Here is an 18594-nt window from a genome sequence, read left to right as displayed (position 1 = left end):
CCCATCTCTTTATTTAGTGAGCACCAGCAGCATGTTTAAATTGTATTTTGGCACCACAGCCTTTTATGCTGTCTCTGTTTTCACAAGATTTATTTCACAACCATGTTTTCCAAGATCTACAACAACCTTTAATCAAACGCACTACATTCACATATAACAACTTATTACACAGACTGTGTCATACAGCAGGGGTGGGCAATTCCCATTATTCAGGCCTGAAAGGCTTCTGGAATTCAAAGCACCTCTGGTCATAGTTACTTGAGGATAAAAAGTCAAATGACCTATATGTTCCAGGTCTTGATCAGTTACTAATTGAGGGCCACCTATAAAATGTGCAGGAACCTGTGTCTCAATGGTTGGAATTGCCTTTGTCCTTGGTGAGTTCACTCTACCCAGTTAAATATTCATAAGCCAATTGAGTGAATACACCACCTGGTGGTTTAAGGTGAAGTGAGGACCTGTGGACACAGCAGCAGACTCAGACAGATTCCCAGTACACCACACCGGACTCAGGTACAATTAATCTAAATCTAAATGATCTAAAACTAACTATATAAACACTGGCTAAAACCAGTAAATCTAGAAATAAAAAGAAAAGAGAGAGAATTGCAAAAGAGCGAAACAGTCCACCATTCAAGAGTCTCTTACATGGGAAAGAAAAAATAATGAGATTCTCTCTGTGAGTGGTAATCCATCTACTGAGGTTTTTTTCTTGCAGGGCCTCCTGACAGCATGCTGAGGCCTGTAGGCAGTTCCTCCTCTCGCCACATCTCACCTGCAGCTCCGCTCTTTTTATCTGCGAACAGCACGGGCCACCACATGCCTTCCCCTTAACAACCCACTCTACTGAGTTCCTAGTCCAGCTCTCAGTTTTATCACCTTTATTTCTTCAACTCTATCAAAACAATGGTGGTGTAATTCATCACTGTAAAATAATAAGTACATTGTTGAACATTGTACTCAGAAATTTGAGCTAATTAAAAAATACAGTTAAATGTTGATGAAGATACTCTTTGTACCACACTGGAGCGTGGTGGTGGTAGTGGGAAGTTACAGTTAGGTCCATCAATATTTGGACAGTGACACAATTGTCATCATTTTGGCTCTGTATACCATCACAATGGATTTGAAAGGAAACTACACCCATTTTAATATGTGGTCCCCCACTTTTAGGGGCTCAAAAGTATTTGGACAAACTAACATAATCATGACTTAAATTGTGAGTTTCAATACTTGGTTGCAAATCCTTTGCAGTCAATGACTGCCTGAAGTCTGGAACCCATAGACATCAGCAGATGCTGGGTTTCTTCCCTGGTGATGCTCTGCCAGTTCCTGCTTGTTCTTGGGGCATTCTGCCTTAAGTGTTGCCTGTTTGTCCAAATACTATTGAGCCCCTAAAACTGGGGGGACCACTTATAATGTTGGATGTAACTAACCTCAAATTAAAGATGAAAGTCTACACTTAAAGAACATTGTTATTGTTTACTTTCAAATCCATTATGGTGGCATACAGAGACAAAATGATGACAATTGTGTCACTGTCCAAATATTTATGGACCTAACTGTAAGTGCAATTAAATTTTTAATTTTAATTGACCACCTGCCTTTGAATATGTATTGCATCAGCCTGTGCCTTTGTAATGGGGTTCACATCTCATAAGTGTGAAAATTATGGAAATTAGCTTTAATTTTAGATTGGAAAGCACTCAAGGTAACCGAATCCCTGCTTTCTAGCAGAATGGTGTTTTAGGGTCATAACAGCACACAGCCCTGTCAGCCCATAGATCGAAAGCACAAACAAACTAATCATTTTGGAACTAAACTCACATATGGTACTGTCCGCTGATAAACTTACTTCACTGTGTTAGTTAACCATTTGCGAAACACAAGACAGGCAACCCTCCCCCACCCAGTATCACTCTGATACTCATAAAAAAAAAATTGTTGAAAAGGCACTATACAAACCAAAGTATTATTATTAGTGGCATCGTGAGCAGTTTAAAGTGAAACTGCTTCCATTTGAGAATGAAATAAATGGTTTTAACATGCCTTGTCCAATAAACACCTCTGATTCCTACATTCAAAAGGCTTCAGATGACCTTTACTCTTTTCTTCCACAGAGAGTTTTCACAGCTGACACAGGGTGATTTCTCATTCATCAGACCATGTCATGTTCTTATTTCTCTCTCCTGTGCAGTCTCTGAACCACACTTTTATAGATATACTATATATTAGGACAAAATGTTCCACACTAATCCACAAACAATGGTTGGTTTGAAAGAGGCTAAGGAGCAAGCGCTATAGTCAAGCTGTATTGTGAAATTTCATTACGTCACAAAGAGGAGGACATATCAAACAGGTTTTGCATTGTGATCTATATTTCCCAAACTAGTACTGGTACTTAGAGTAAATAAATAATGAGGTACGTACAGACTGTATTTATTTATTTACATTTTATGAGTAACTGAAATGGTCCAAGAATAATAATAGAAAATCACCCCGTATTTGAAACAGTGTATATTTTGTGATTTGGATATTAAAATAAGAATTGCTCATTGAACAACACTTATTTATCAATTCGATTTTTCCATGCTTTGTTGAACACTAAATTAAATTAAATCAGTGGAGTGGCAATCTAAATTGTCTTCTCTAGGCTGAATCTGGGTTCAACAAACTCTGAAAAGACACCATTGATAAGTAAGTAAAGTGCATTGTACAATGTTAATTTAATTCAATTGGATAACATTGTTTCAAATGAAGGATGTGATTGCTTTCCAGTCAACTGTATAGAAGACAAGAAAAAGTCATACCTTTTTTAACATTATCAATAAGTATATAATGATATACTACAGTAAACTTCCTACTACTGCTTTTAATATTAATTAGGAGTAATACCATCTACACAGCTCCATCGTGCAATAGTCATCACAGTGCTAGGATTATCTGTTAGTTTTATCTGAAAAAACCTTTCCAGTCTGATTTTATTTTGTCTGTACCAAACTGTCAATATATCGTATATACACTATATATAGAGAGAGTGCCCAAAATGTAGTGGTCAATCACCCATTGGGCTGATTTTGTGTTATGCTTGGGATCAGTGTCCCTTTGAGCCACCATGTTGCAGCTTCCTGGCAGAGGGAACCACGTTTTTGGCCAAAATGTCCTGTTACTTGGTTTACGTTAATAAGATCCCAAGGATGTGGAGATGCAAAACAACCCCTTAACATCAGAGATATGTATCCAGGTGAGCTTAACAGTGACATATATATCTTCTGACCTTCTGAAGAATGTCATTACAATTGGTCACGAAGCAATAAAAGGGAGTTAAACATATTTGCCTTTGTTGGATGGCAGAAAAAAGTAATTTCCCTAAGGTTGTTAATTAATCATATTACATAAATCCGTTATAATAGGAATTCTCAATATTGAAGTCAATAGAGAAAAAGTGATTAAATATATGCTATTCTATTCTACAGTGCACACGTTTATAACATCCCCAGCTAATACTGTATTTTAGATGCTCTATGAAAGCTTTTATAAATATATTTTATTATCCATTTGACATTTGGTCTTATAGTTTTTCTAAATTGCTAAAACACTCTGAACCAAATACTCAGTGACCTAAACCCATTTGTCGAATCCATCTCTCTTTTGGCAAAACCTTAAACAAGTTCAGGTAGTTAGACGCCATTTGCAAATCTCATCCACTCTTTTTGCAGAACTCTAATCACATTCTCCCTCACTAAAACACATTTTGCGCTGTGCTGCACTTGTGTTGCAAAGTGGTAAACACGGGGGGCAAAAGTTAAACACAACTACAACATGGCTGTCATCGTTTACACACAACGACTCAACATTGTTCACACTTGTTTCTAATGATATGATCAAGCCAAGTGTACAGAATATAAGCCAGTTCAGAGTGCACAGGTGGCACAGGTTCGTTGAATGTTGATACCAACAATGGATGACAATCTGAGAGGCAGAGGAGGAAGTACGTGTAAGAAGTGGTGGACAAGGAGGAGCAAGACCAAGAACAGTAATTTCAGATGAAATTCAGGCAACTGTGATAGACCATGTTCTTGTTCATGGAATGACAATGAGAGAAGCAGGACAAGAGTACAACCCAATTTGAGCAGATTCTCGGGGGCCAAATCAGGACATTCAGAGAAGAGAACAGGTCATTGTTTCTTTTTATTTTGGTCATTGAATGTTTACTGTATACATTTCATTCAGAGCGTCAATAGAAAGGGGATTTACATATAGAAGTAATGTCCATTACTATTTTTACTGTATGTGTACGTTTGTAAGTGCATTTTCCCTTTTTGTAGAATTGCAAGACTACCACATGAGGGTGGAAGGACTGCTATGTTCTCCCAACAGCAAGAGGCTCTCATTGTTGATCTGGTCCTTCAAAACAATGCCATCCGACTGCATGAAATACAGGAAAGAGTTGTTGAACACAATGTCAACTTTGAAGGAATCAACAGTGTCAGCCTTTCTACCATTGACCGTGTCCTCCAACGCAACAGGGTACGCATGACGCAAGTGTACAGAGTACCCTTTGAGCGCAACTCGGAAAGGGTCAAAGATCTACGATTTCCACTCAGACACTTTCAGCGCCGATGCTTACAGTACAATTCTGTGCTACTAGCCTACTGTTACTGTAAACTGCACTATATTGTAGTGTGTGTAAACCAGGAGTGCATACAAATACACTATTGCAGAAGTCTGTCTTTCTGTATCACTTACTAAACTACTTGTGTATCTATTTTTATATAGAGAGAGTGTTTGAATTGGATTCCAGGGAAAGGCCCCATGAATACATGTTTCTAGATGAAGCAGGGTTCAATCTGGCGAAGAGGAGAAGGAGAGGCAGGAACATAACTGGCCAACATGCCATTGTGGAAGTCCCTGGGCAGTGTGGTGGCAATGGCATGTTTTGTTTGAGCGTGAGCAGCAGGGTCATCAGCAGGCGGTGCATCCTGTGTAGGTCTTGGTTCGGGACAATGTCAGCTCTCGTCGTGGTGTCCGGATATGCGAGTGGTTCAGCATCAACCAATTCATAAATGTTTGCCTTCCACCATACAGCCCTTTCCTCAACCCAATAGAAGAGTTTCTCTCTGCGTGGCGGTGGAAGGTCTATGACCGAAACCCATATACCAGGGAAGATCTCATACAAACAATGGAATTGGCCTGTGGTGACAGGTGTGGTGTGTTGTCAAGGCTGGATCCGGCACACCAGAGGGTTTTTCCCCTGTTGCCTGTGATGTGGACGCAAGTGCTGAATATACAGACATTCAATACTGTATTACTTGCAGGACTTACAGTATACAATATATTCACTGTACCAAGTTGTGATTACTTTTTTCTAATTGCAAAATGCATTTACTATATATAATAAACATTTTTTTCTACTACATGCCCTGGACGCTGTGTTCTCAATTTTTTTATGCAGTGTCTAATGAATGTTCTGTAGTGTTTATATATTGATTGGCTGTGTGTATGATCTGAAAGTCATTGTTTGATTTTGAGCACAGATTAAATGGTTTTGAGGCGATTGTTTGATTTTGCCAGAAGAGTCAGGGGTTTTGTGAATGTAGTTTGAAGATTTGGTTTTGTGTTTAAAGTTTTGAGAAAATGGGTGAAGGTTTCAAGAAATGTGTCTTAGCAATTGTGAAACACTGTAATTCAGAAAGGTCATTTGGTAATTTGTTTTGGTCATATAGCTGGAAGTGATAGGGTAAAATGGGAGCACAGGAGCTAGCAATACAGTGTTTGTTGTGCTTCAGGCTCTCATTTAAGTAGGGCAGCAGTTTTTCTTATTTTGTGGATTCAAGAATAAAAAAGCCCAATTAAGCCTCTTCCTCCCAGCGTAATATGGTCTCTAACATTCCCTTCCTTAACCCATCTGACATGTAACCACTTAAAGGGCAGAGGTGCAGTTTCTAAAGAGATCGTTTTACATCTCCTCATGTGCCAGTGAATAGGGCGTGTTTGAGTAAAGCATTTGTGATTTCCCTGTTCAAATTCAAACATTTTAGCCACTTTTGACATTTAAAAGTGTAACCCTCCCCCAAAACCATGGTGGGCGCCAGAAGCTTACAGGAGTTCTGTTTTGGATGTTCCCGATGTGATATTTAATCAGTTACTAAATAGCAAGAAAGACCACAAGCTACTAGAGCACAGGATGTTACCGTCTAAGACACAGAACAGAATTATTAACTGATTATTACCTCAGCAGCTCCTATAGCTTGTAGTCTTTTTTCTTATTCTGTAAGTGTTAAAACTTCACATCGTGGAAACCTGAAACAGCGCAGCTTTTGGCTTTATAGAGTTGCCAGGGTTTTAGTGCGGGTTTTAGAGAGGGTTACACTCTTAAGTGTTAAAAAGCTGCTAATAGGGATTAATTGAAGAGAGAAATCGCAGATACTTTAGACTCTTTTCCCAACACATGAGGACATGTAAACTGATCACTTTACAAACTGTGACAAGTTGTTCTTTATGAAGGCTGTGTTTTTCTGACTTCTCCTCTAATATACTGGTGCTGACCTCACTTAGAGATGCTCTTAACAAACTCTACATATTTAATCATCAACTCAGCTTTTAAAAAAGAGCAATTTTGTTCTGTTGTTTCACCCTCTGCCAATTCCTTAGTGTTTATGCTCGAACAAATTCAATTATTCATGAATAACAGAGCTTTTTAGTGGAAAAGTCTGAACTACTATTGCAGTGAATGGAAATATAAGGTTTGTGAATGTGATTTGTTTTTGCAGATATGCATACAGTAGATGTCCTTCATTTGCTTCATAATTTCCCCTTCATTGCCCATAAGCTGTTCAATTAAATCTCTAAATTCAACACTTCATGTTCGTTCTCTCTCTCTCTCTCTCTCTCTCTCTCTCTCTCTCTCTCTCTTTATTAGCTTCATTACAGAAATGGCCAGAAATGAAAAATTGCAATCCTATTTCAACTTGATCCAGTGTGAATAATTCAAGTGTTTAAAAACCATTAAATGAGAAATTGGTGTTTGTTACTTGGTAAACATAAGCAATTATATGCCTCAAATTAGCACTGGCTTGCATTCATTATTTATTCTTGAAAATTGATGTGGCTGTGAGTCTCTGAATTGCAATTAAGTGTCCCCATATAACTACTGTTTTCATAACTGCAGTCAAGAACTCGTTTATATAACACATCTGGCTTTCATTTCAGAACAACAACAAGGACAGCACATATACACAAACATACACACAATAAACACACATTGTATCCTTCAATATATAAATCTGCGTTTTATCTTTGCTTATTATAACCAACAGACAGCAACATGAAAAAATGAATTAGTCTCGTCTTGATAATGTCTAGGTAGTCATACCTAGACATTATCAAGACGAGACTAATTCATTTTTTCATGTTGCTGTCTGTGATTGCCTTGACTAGTGAATCAGCCATACTTTAAAGAAAAAAGTGAATTATTCAACTCTGCAAACCACTCAGACACTCCCGTTTCCAATGCAGTCAGAAATAACCTTTTGTGTTAATGTGTTTCAATTGCTTGTGAATAATGTGAACTTTGCTGAAATGAAGGCAGTTATGTGAGACACTGTCTAGGTCCTGCTTTAAGAATGTAACCACAGCTTGATTTTGGCATCTGTCTGCATTCTGCCCAGTATTCCTTTGGCAATTATTAAATAACTGAACTCTGCGGGCTAATCGTGGATGATGGACTTTTCTAGGAATGCCGTTTGCCTTCACTTAATGAACACTGCAAAAAAACAAAGTTCTTAGTTGCTGTCACAAAAAATCAGCCGCGACTGTTCTCCTGGTTCTGTTGAAACCACAGAGGAATATGAAATAAAATCTGGAGCTTTAAAACATGGCATGTCATTATTTTAATACACTGCAGCTGCCACAAGAAATAACTTCACCAGAATCACACCCCCACCTTTTCCCAGATTTACTGTCTCGATCTCAAGATTGTATTCATTCTTATCTGTGGCATTTTCTTTGGACGATAACTACAAAACAATGACACATGATATGTACAATCTCTTAAAACTAACTTACTTATTTATTCCTGTAGATCTATGCTCTCCTATGTTGATACCGATGTATAAATGTGAACGAATTCAAGCTTGGCTGAATCTGTGCTCTTCGAAAATGTCTGCTTTATCTATAACAGGTGGAAGAGCAATGAGCAGGTCTGTGTGCATCTGTTGTTTTTTCTCTGTGTTTTGTATCTATGTATCCCATTATTTCATCTTCATCTTGACTTCAAGGTCAACTGAACAATATGCCTTGAAAAACAGAATGAGAGAAAACACTACGTTTGCCCGCTGTATTGTATTTGTGATTATATATATTTGTATATCTATGTTCTCCACACCAACTATCTATCTATGGACAGGTGCGTGTAGGAATGGAGATGTGCTGGGAGTAGGACAGAGCAGGGGACAAGAGTGACTCTAAGATTTTTAGCAGGAGAAGAGGGAGAGAGTGAAGTCTCAAGGGGACTTGAGAAAGAGAGTGCAGAAGAGGGCAAAGAGGAGGAGGGAAAGAAGACACGATCTGAGATGGAAAGGTTACGTTTGAGATGATGCGAGTGCCTCCAGGAGGAGATAGCAAATAGACGGGAAGAGAAGCGAGAGGAAATGAGAGGATGGGAAGAGGGAAATTAAAAGTGGTATGATAGCCCATTAGATGCAATAAGGGGGTCCACAGACCGGGTGAAGAGAGAGAACTGGAGGGGGCCCAGGACAAATCCTTGCGGGTGCACCTATTAAGAAAAGTTGAAGTGTTGGTGGACAACCATCCCATATCACCACATAGGTGCGGCCGGTGAGGTGGGAGGAGAGAAATCCCAAGGTCGGCCAGGGAGGAGAGGAGAATGGAGTGATCACCAGAGTCAAAGACTGCAGAGATCGAGGAGGGTTAGGACAGAAGAGAGGGAGGCATTGTGAGCAGAGCTAAGCGAGTCAGTGATGGGTAGGAGAGCAGTTTCGGAGGAGTGAGCCGAGCAAAAAACAAGATTGCGGAATGTTCGGGGTAGACAAATAATTGTCCGCTCTGCTGAAGCACAACTAAAGACTCTCTTCCCTCTCACTGCCTGACACATGGAGGGAGAAATGTATATTGTACCCACAGAATATGTTGAAGTCTGGAGAGAGGATTTACATGCGGTTAAACCTTTAATTAGACTAATTTAGGAGTTGAGAGCTGAAGTCAGAAGTCACCCTGGCTCTGCAGGACCAGAATTTGACTGGTCATGTCACCGGTACAATGCAGTGAATCTGAGTGTAGAATGAAAATGCAGAACCTATAAGCAGAAATATTTTACTTTCACAGACGCCAGTTGTGAAAGAAAAATACTTCCACTCAAGACACAGACTTCCTTGTGTCTTCCTCCCGTTTGTAACTCTGGTTACTCCGGATCATGTGGTGCACAGCGGACAGGCGCTCTTTAACTTCTGAGGTTGGCGTAGACAGCATTTCAATTGTGCTGCACTCTCTTGCCTGCGGGTACAAATAAGCGATGCTTCCCTGGTGACAGATGCTGCGCACTGCTAGTCTTGTTTAGTGGCGACTGATGCCGTGCAGTCGATAGATTCCTAGAATTGAAGTAACTGAGATGATATTGACCAATTTTTAATGAAAACACTCATTCTGGTGGTATAGGGAGAGCGTAGAAACCCAGATGAAGTAAAGAAATACTCTGCCAGGGTTATGAATTCCAGTCTGTGCTCTCATCGACACACCTTTGCCCCCATCGTTTGTAATCTTTTGCCAATGGCTGAAAATGTGTAAATGGCATAATTATTATAATTTTTTGCCCATTGGGATCTTCACACTTTGAGTTTGCTCATAGCTTCGTCAGTCATTTCTCTTTGTTGGTCTGTGCGTTATGTGTTGATGTGTTGCATGAATGGAAGTGGATATCTTAAGCCTAATTCAATCAAGTATATCAAATATCAAATTAAATAGTTCAGCAACTCTCTGGAGTCCACAAGTTCAATTATAAACTCTGTTCATGGATTGTTTGAGCAGAATGAGACCCTTCTGAATCCTGTCTTTGAATCCTGTTATTAAATAGCTGATGATGATGATAACAAAATTAGTCCCTGTACAAATTATATAAAAAATAAAGATGTGTTTATGGAAGATTAGTGTATATAATAATAATAATAATAATCTCACACATTTAGCAGAATGAGATTTAATTGCATGTATTCTCTCTGGAGGAGAAACTGGCCACAAACACTAATCCAGATTAGTTTGAAGTGATCTTGAGGAATGTGATTAAATCGATTGTGTGACTGCATCGATGTTTGTGTTTGGTATATTATGCATTGTGTGTTCATACTGTTGTTTATTCTATCCTTAAGGTATATGACTACAAAGAGTGGGAATTTGCTTAATACATGTCCCATTTTATGCTGTGGCTTAACTCTACCCCCTCGCTACCAGCAGGGATCCACATGCAGTTATTCACTTAAAAGCAGTTCATACAAGTTACCACGTTTAAAATTCATCATCTTTCGCAAGTATCCCCCTTGACAGGCAGTGTTCGCCGTCAATCTGTCTTCCTGATTGTTCGATGAACAATGTGCAATGAAAACCAAATCTCACTCGTTACTGAGCAACAATCAATCTCCATCAATCACGGATATCAATTTGAATATTGTTTTGGTTTGGATCTTAGATACGCCGTGATCATTTGCTCCCAAATTAACAGAATAATAACATGGATGTTATTTTGAGTTTATTACATTTGGTATCAAATGTTGTTATTGTTTTAAAAAGAAGACTTTTACTCAATTAGGAGAAACAGGCCCCAAACATCAGTGTTCTAGACTCATGTTTCAATATAATTGAAAGAATAAACAGTAAATAAGTGATTTATTTAAATTCAGAAAGCTTTCTGTCCACCTGTAACTCATCCTTGACAGGATCATAATCCTTTTGTCTACAGATGCTTCCTTTGCGTGTTTTATATATTTTTTCACTTTCTTGTAAAAGACAGGAAGTTCAGACAGCTGTGGCTATTTGTCAATGAGACTTTATTTTCTCCACATTTCGACTCGTGTCGTTTGAGGAAATGATGATCGTGCTGGTAGTACTCAGTTGAGTGTTTTAGCTGTCTCTCTGAGTGCGGCAGCTTTGAAGAAACTCTGCTCAGAGGTCACATGCTCCTCTGTTCTCTCTCGCTCTGTCAAACCAAAACCCATTATTATAAGAACATCAGGCGAGGAGTCCACTGCATATTCAACAGTTTTATTTATTCAGATCTTCATTATGCCCCATTCATCAATGATTTGGGAGCAGCATTTGGTACAGCACGAATGATGGAAATACAAGGCTCAAAGATGTTAAAGTATTAACTCAAGACTAAGACCAGCAGTTTGATTTTTATTTTTTAATTAAGCTGGCTTTTTACAACCATAATGTGAATATGTAATGTTTGTACACATTTGTAAAGCCTTACTGTCTTTGGAAAATCAGTCTCAAACTTTAAAAGAATTATGTGTCTAAAAACTACAAGCCACTCATAGAATAAGTAGGTTCAGAAAATGACTTTTCAAAGCGATTTTAACAATGTTTAAATATAGTCAACCCCCAGGTGGCAGAGCTGTGGATAAACCAGTAAGTAATGGGCAGAGGCGATTCTAGGGTATGTGGGGGCCCCTGACGGTGATGCCGTGGGGGGTGGGGGGGTGAGTGCGGCAGAGTTTTCTCCCGTGAGAGTGGGGGGGAAGGGTTTCCCATTTGGGGGCCCCCCCCTCAGCCCGGGGCCCCAGGCAATTGCCTAGGATGCCTTCCCCCTTGCAACGCCCCTGGTAACGGGTATTGACACAGACAAGATTGGCAAGATGACAGATTATATTACTGAAGTGTTTGTAACATGAGATAAATGGATTACAATTATAGCATGCTTTTTGAAGTTGAGTAGATCTTACTGTCAAATAGCAGGTAATACAAAGCAGAACGTTTAAAGCTGCTGTGTCCGGTGAAGGCGTGTAGCATAAAGATAAATACATTTCAATAGCAGATTATACACCACACAGCATTTTAACTAAAGCAGTAACGTTCAACTCACATAACAGCCTGGAGACAAAACATGGATCTCTGTAAATATACAATCTTTTAAACAAAGCACACAATTCTGCTCCCTAAATGATTATTTTCCAATCAATCAACCAGTAGGTGTGAAGGCCACATTGACTGAGTGACTCAACTGGTGTACAGTGTGCAGTAAAGTAGTGTCCTGTGTACAAAGGTGTTTCCTTTTGAATAATTAATTTGGTTTCGACCGTGGCTATGACCTCTTTCTAGTGTATGTGTTTACTTTTTTCGTACTTTCATCTGTGGGTTTGTGTTGCCCCATACTGTATAACTGTGATGTATACAGTATGTCACATTCCCACTGTGAAGAGGAACTTGCTATGAAGTCTGCCAGGCAATCCAACCCAACAGAGAGGAATACTACAATTCAACAAAACTCTTTTAGGCTTTTGAGAGAGTGACACCAGAGCAGGGAGATGCACACCAGCAAACATGTATAAATGAATCCATAAATACACTTTAAAAATCAGTTCTCAAAAATCAATCTAGCTAGAAAAAGCTGTAGCCTTATGTGTGTATGTATGTGTGTATTTATTTGTGTATTTTTATATTTATTTGCTGAATAATAAGTACTTGATGTCCTTGACCAAATCAAAACATTGACTTACTCGCCAATAGCAAATTACAACCCTGAACCCTATTGAAGTTGATTTTATTTTCAGAAGCCACGTTCTAATACTTATCAATACAAAAATCTATGGGCTACAAGTCTGAAGTTAGTGATTCATGTGTAGGTTAAAGTTTTGCTCTGGCTTTAGCCCATACTTCAACAGCTATAATTTACACACTGTACTAATAACCATTTCAGATGATCTGGTCACTAACAATATCAATGAGACAGAGGCAATGATACAGTAATAACTAAGTGGTTTGTACCTCCTTCAGCGACTTTGTGCAGTGGTTGAGGACTTGCTTTACTGTGAACGCACATCCACACACCTGTGCCTTTGGTCGTGACACAGCCGAGGACAGCTGCGTGTCGGGAGAACTCTGTTCCGCGGCCTGACGAGCGTCGCCTTATTTTCGTTGCATCCGACCATGAAGAAAGCTTCATGCCTGGTTTAAAAAAAGATACGGTTTGTTTGTGCTGTAGCTATAAATTATTGAATGTGTATATTAAGGAATTAAAACACTTTAATCCTAATAGATGGAGATGGTGTTGTACTATGGCTGAAAAAGAAGGTCCGTAAACAAGTCAAGTTATTCAAGTGGACTTAGCAATATGACCTAACAATTAAAGTGAAACTATTTCTGCAGCAATAAGAACATTTATATAGCAATAGGTGAAACATTTTTCTGTTTAAGCAAATAGCCAAATAAAATTACATATATGCCATCAAAATGCTAATCTGGGAAATTCTTTATACACCTGTCTGTATTTTGAGTCAGTTAGATATTAGATATTAGCGGACATTAGATATTTATTTCAGTATTTGTTTGGAAATTGTTTGTTCTGTTGCAAATTGAGGGCATTTATTGAGAATCTTATTATTGGAATACAAACTCTGCAAGACCCGAGATGTTTAAAATTATTCGCAACCTCGCAGTCAAGCCATTCACTCTAATGTGAAGGTTACTGAAGCTCTTTATTTGTATGCTGCTGGGGTTTTGCAGATAGCCAGACATCAGACAGTCATCCCTCTGTATTGCACTGACATGCTGTCACTAATTTGTTTTTCTAGATAGCGGGGGGAAAAATTAAAATAAAAAAGCTTAGTTTTACATGTTGGCTCATGTAAAATCACACTAAAATGTTCTAAATACATGTTATATTGTTCGTTCTGCTGTGGAGTTTGAAGCATCAATCTCAATAAACAAAACAATGTAATCAAATGAAAAACAGTCAATAGTCAAACAGTAGGTAGAATGGAAACCTAACAAATATCTAAATCTGAGAGGAAGAAAGGCAATGCTTTCAAATAAAGGTATGCAAATCCCATTATACAGCACTTTAAAAAAAACATTTTACGTATCTATTTTTTAAGCAAAACATCAATGCATTGTTGTGTTACTTTATGATCTGTACTTGTTATAATAGAAAACAGTCACCATTGATATATCGCCTCGCATGTTAAACCACCCTAAGGCACTTTAAGTGATTCACAGCACAATAAAAATAACAATGAGGAAAAAAAAAGAGAAGATAAATCTGGCATTTTTATTACATCACATGTAACCAAATGAAAACAACAACAAGGTTCGCAATGCATTGACAGCGGTGAACTAAATGTCAGAAATGCCCTGCGTCCTGCATTCTGGCCAGATGCTTGATTAAATTGAAAAAAACCTTTACTGTAGCTGCTTCTGATGTCTCTGGATTGGATGTTTCGAGATGCTAGTGAATAGCAAGAGTGATCGGATAAGCAGTGTCTGAGAGGGTCATCTGTGGGGTCATTAAATCAATACTTTGATTAAAGTGTAGCTGGTGAAGTGACTTGAGTAGATCTGTAGATTTAATTTGCATTTGTCTGCACCTGGGCCACACCAGTTAACATCGGAAGGGTTATTATTTAAAATAAAGATGTGCTACTGTCCCTCTCAGAAGAAGTCTCAGCCAAAATGATTGGTGTCAGGTCCACGGTGCAGACTTAATTAAATAAACAGCATTGTAAGACATATCTGGGACTCACTTTGTGACATTTTGAAAAAGAGAGAGAAAAATCTCTGCAATTTCATGTGAGCAATGTTTACTTGCTTCTGGTGGATGTTGCAGGTGAAAGTGCTTAGTTTTTATATTGGTATAGTTTGTGTAATTGCAGTGGCATGGTCTTTATATACTCTATAGATTGGGAATAAATTGGGAAAACTGCTTCAGTTCAACTATGTGTCATTTTCAGATCTCTCTCTTGCCCTCTAGGTATTATAAGAGTGTAGAATATATGCCCTTGTTTTCCACATGCCTCCAGTGAAGTCTGCACCCATACCAAGCTCATGGCAACATGCCTAGACCCAGGAGTCTGTCATTCAGACCATGCCATTACAGTGTAGACTGTTTTATGATCGTCTATTATCACACTGTTGTCATTTTCCTTTTACAGGAAGGGACTGGAAAACAGTAAACATCGTGCAAAAGGGATGCTCTTGGTTAAGATGGGTGACAGATGAGAAATCCTGTGCTCAGCAGAATTGGGGGCCCGGCACATCGATCCCAAACCTCAGGGTATTGAGCTGTTAAACTGGGCTTGTTGCTGAATTAGTAGCTACCAAATAAGAGCCACTCCACCCCCGCCACAAAACATAGCACATTGGTTATGTCTAATAAACTATCCAACCAAGATGAGTTAGTTGTGACCCACATATAACCCTGCGATGTTCAAGTGAAAATGGGCTATTCCATTTCCTAGGGCTAAATTGAAAACAAATGGTGCCTTTATCTAATCATAATTTATTCTAGTGAAATATGTGCAATGTATGTATATATATATATATATATTCTTCTAACAATTTCAGTTAATTTAGCAAAGTGATGGTTCAGGCAGAAAAATAATTTAATCACACAGAAAATGACTCAGTGTCACAATGTGTTCGAATTCATTGTGCGCCTTTCATTGCTTGTGTTGCTGCTCTGTGTCTCATAACGGCTCTGGATCTCCCGTGAGTCTTTGGGAGGAATCCCCTGGTCGCAACACTGTCAATAAACTATTACATTATTGCATGAGTTGTCCTGATTGGACTGAAATTGGAGAAGACTTTGCGTGCATTAGGGCAGAGTGCTCGACAGGAATCCATGCATATGTCTTGATTCCAGAGAGGCCGTGCAGGAAGATGTACATTCAACCACCACAGGAACTTAGCAAGTCATACTGTATATTTGCATTATTCAGCTTCAACACGTCCTTTCACAAAGAGGTCATATCAAACTCTTTTGCCTGTAAGATTCAATTTCCTATATGTACTGGTACTATTAGTAAACAAATAATGAGGTGTACACTGATTGTTTCAATACTATGTGTAATTGAAATGGTTTGCTGAATAAAACATCTGCAACAATATATCTACAATATACAACAGGGCAAACATTTATTAATTATTATTATTATTATTATTATTATTATTATTAATAATAATAATAATAATAATATGGTTTTAAAATGCTTGACTTACTGACAAAAACTCATGTACAAATGAAAAATGTCTAGACTGTTAAGTATTTTTTTGGCTGGTTACTTTCAGAAAACAGATTGAATCCTGGGTAAGTATATCTGGTTGCACAGAACATAATAATTGATAATGATCTCGACACACTTAATTTACATGTAGCTATTCATCTAGAAGCAATTTAATGCTAGACGAATTTTCTAAAATTAAAAACAAAAACATCTTATTTATATGTGCATCCTTAACACTCAATAAATGACACATCCTGAGCTGGTTGAATACATTTGCACATCATATTAGGAGAGCGGTTTTACCCTTTCAGTTTGTGTTGTTGTTGTTTACATCCCTATGTCCTTATTTTGTTGTCTGTTCATAAGCACTGTACATTACATTTTCTGTGACTCAACTAAAGCTAGAAATAATGTCTTCATCATGCAGGAAAAATAAATCTGCATAATATAATGGGTTTGAGGATCTCGGTAGCATGTTTCTGCCTGGTCAGGGTCATTTGGCGAAGCTGTACGAGTATGAATGAAAAAGTCATCAATGTATATCATGATTGTTTAGTCAGCTGCTCTGCCCTTTGCCTTCGTATGTGCATTCCATCTTCAGCAGAACAGGATTGTGCCTCTGAGAGTTTGCTGGCTCTCTGGGGCTCTTCTGTGCCAGAAGAATTAGATTAAAATAGCAATGCAGTCTCTCGGGATAAGGTGCTAATGTTGTATGAAACCATTCTCTCTCTCTTAATGTAAATGACTGTCACCTGAGTGGCATTGCATAGGGTTATAGAAGAGATGGCAGGATACAAGAATGGATGTAAATTAATCATTATTGTTGCTATTGAAGTGTATGTTAATGCCATACCACCAAGTGTTTCCAGGCACCATCTCGGAGGGTAATATGAACATTTACAATTTCTAATATACTTGCATTCTGTCAATTTGTTTTTCCACGGAATAAAACTAGTTTATCCATGTCATTTTCCATTTAGCTTTATTTTATTACTGATAGAGACCCCCTGTGTGCTGTCCCTTTTCAACAATGGGATTTATTTAAACAATTTAACCATCTGGGTTGAATTTCACAGGTTTTGTTCAGTATGAAATGCAGTTACACATGCACTCAGTCCAATGTTGCATTTCCCACACCGTGGGAATTCATAACACTTGATATAACTTACATTTGTCTCACGTGCTTCTACCTAATGAAGTCTAGTTAGGTTATAAAATATGTACTTTTCTATTAGTTAATAAATGAAACCGTACTGGATGTTTTGTTTTTTGTAATACTTTTTTATTGACAAACTTATTGATTTCTACTCATCCGTATTTTGCACTGAACTGCTTGCAGAGAAAAAAGCATTCACGTAAGGATTGCAATTTGGGGATAAAGGGAGATAAAATAAAACAAGATTAGTCCGTCAGATGGAGCTGATTTAACGAGAAACACTATAGATTTTCTTTGCACATTTTGTAGATAAAATAATGATAGGAATCGGAGTACACATCCTGTTGTCAAAACATAGTAAAAACATGAGAACGTGAAACCCAATTGCTGCAGAAAAAATCAATAGTCAACTACGAGCATTTATGTCTCCCTCAGAAACTTTGACTTATGGCTAAATAAACAGGTAGTGATGTCTTTATCACTAAATGGAGTAGTTTATCAATATATACTGGACAAAACAACAATTATTTTACAGTGAACGACCCTTTCTGATTGATAAAATAAGCGTCAATTATACAACTTGAATGGATTATTGGTAAAGCCTTCTCATTATCTTTACTCACAACTCAAAATATATTATCTTCAGATTTGTTTCAATGCTCACTGAGAAGCTTTAGTCAATTACGTGCTATTCTGGTAAATAGTAGTGGACCTATTCATTTGCATTTGCCATTGTACTATTAAATTGGACCCACAGTTAAAGTACTGGAATCGTCGGCCAGAATAAAACTGAATATGTATCTACTTGTTGGCTTATTTGTTCCCCCAAAGCAACTCAAATAGTTGTACCCAAACAGCACCAAGACATTCTTTAAGACTGGCCATCTGCTGGGTTCCCCACAAGCCATCAGTCCCCGATTACTCATAGATACTGAAAGATTCTCAACGTAGTGTTACATAAATAATGCAGATGTTTAAGTAATGTTATCTCACCAATTGGTATCATATACTTAATATTAAAGACAACATAGTGCATTCTCATGATGATGTTGACATAAGGTAAACTGTAATTGTAGTTTGTATATATGTTTATTTTATCTTTTGTTATCCTCAGTCCATCTCTGTGGTTTGCCTGTTTGCTCTGTATGCATATAGAATATATGAAGCGAGTGACGTGTTAGTAAGCAAGATGGATAGTTAGTGTTGGGA

Source organism: Amia ocellicauda, chromosome 12 (assembly GCF_036373705.1).
Source record: "Amia ocellicauda isolate fAmiCal2 chromosome 12, fAmiCal2.hap1, whole genome shotgun sequence".
In the NCBI taxonomy this organism is placed as follows: domain Eukaryota; kingdom Metazoa; phylum Chordata; class Actinopteri; order Amiiformes; family Amiidae; genus Amia; species Amia ocellicauda.
This window is presented reverse-complemented; position numbering follows the sequence as displayed.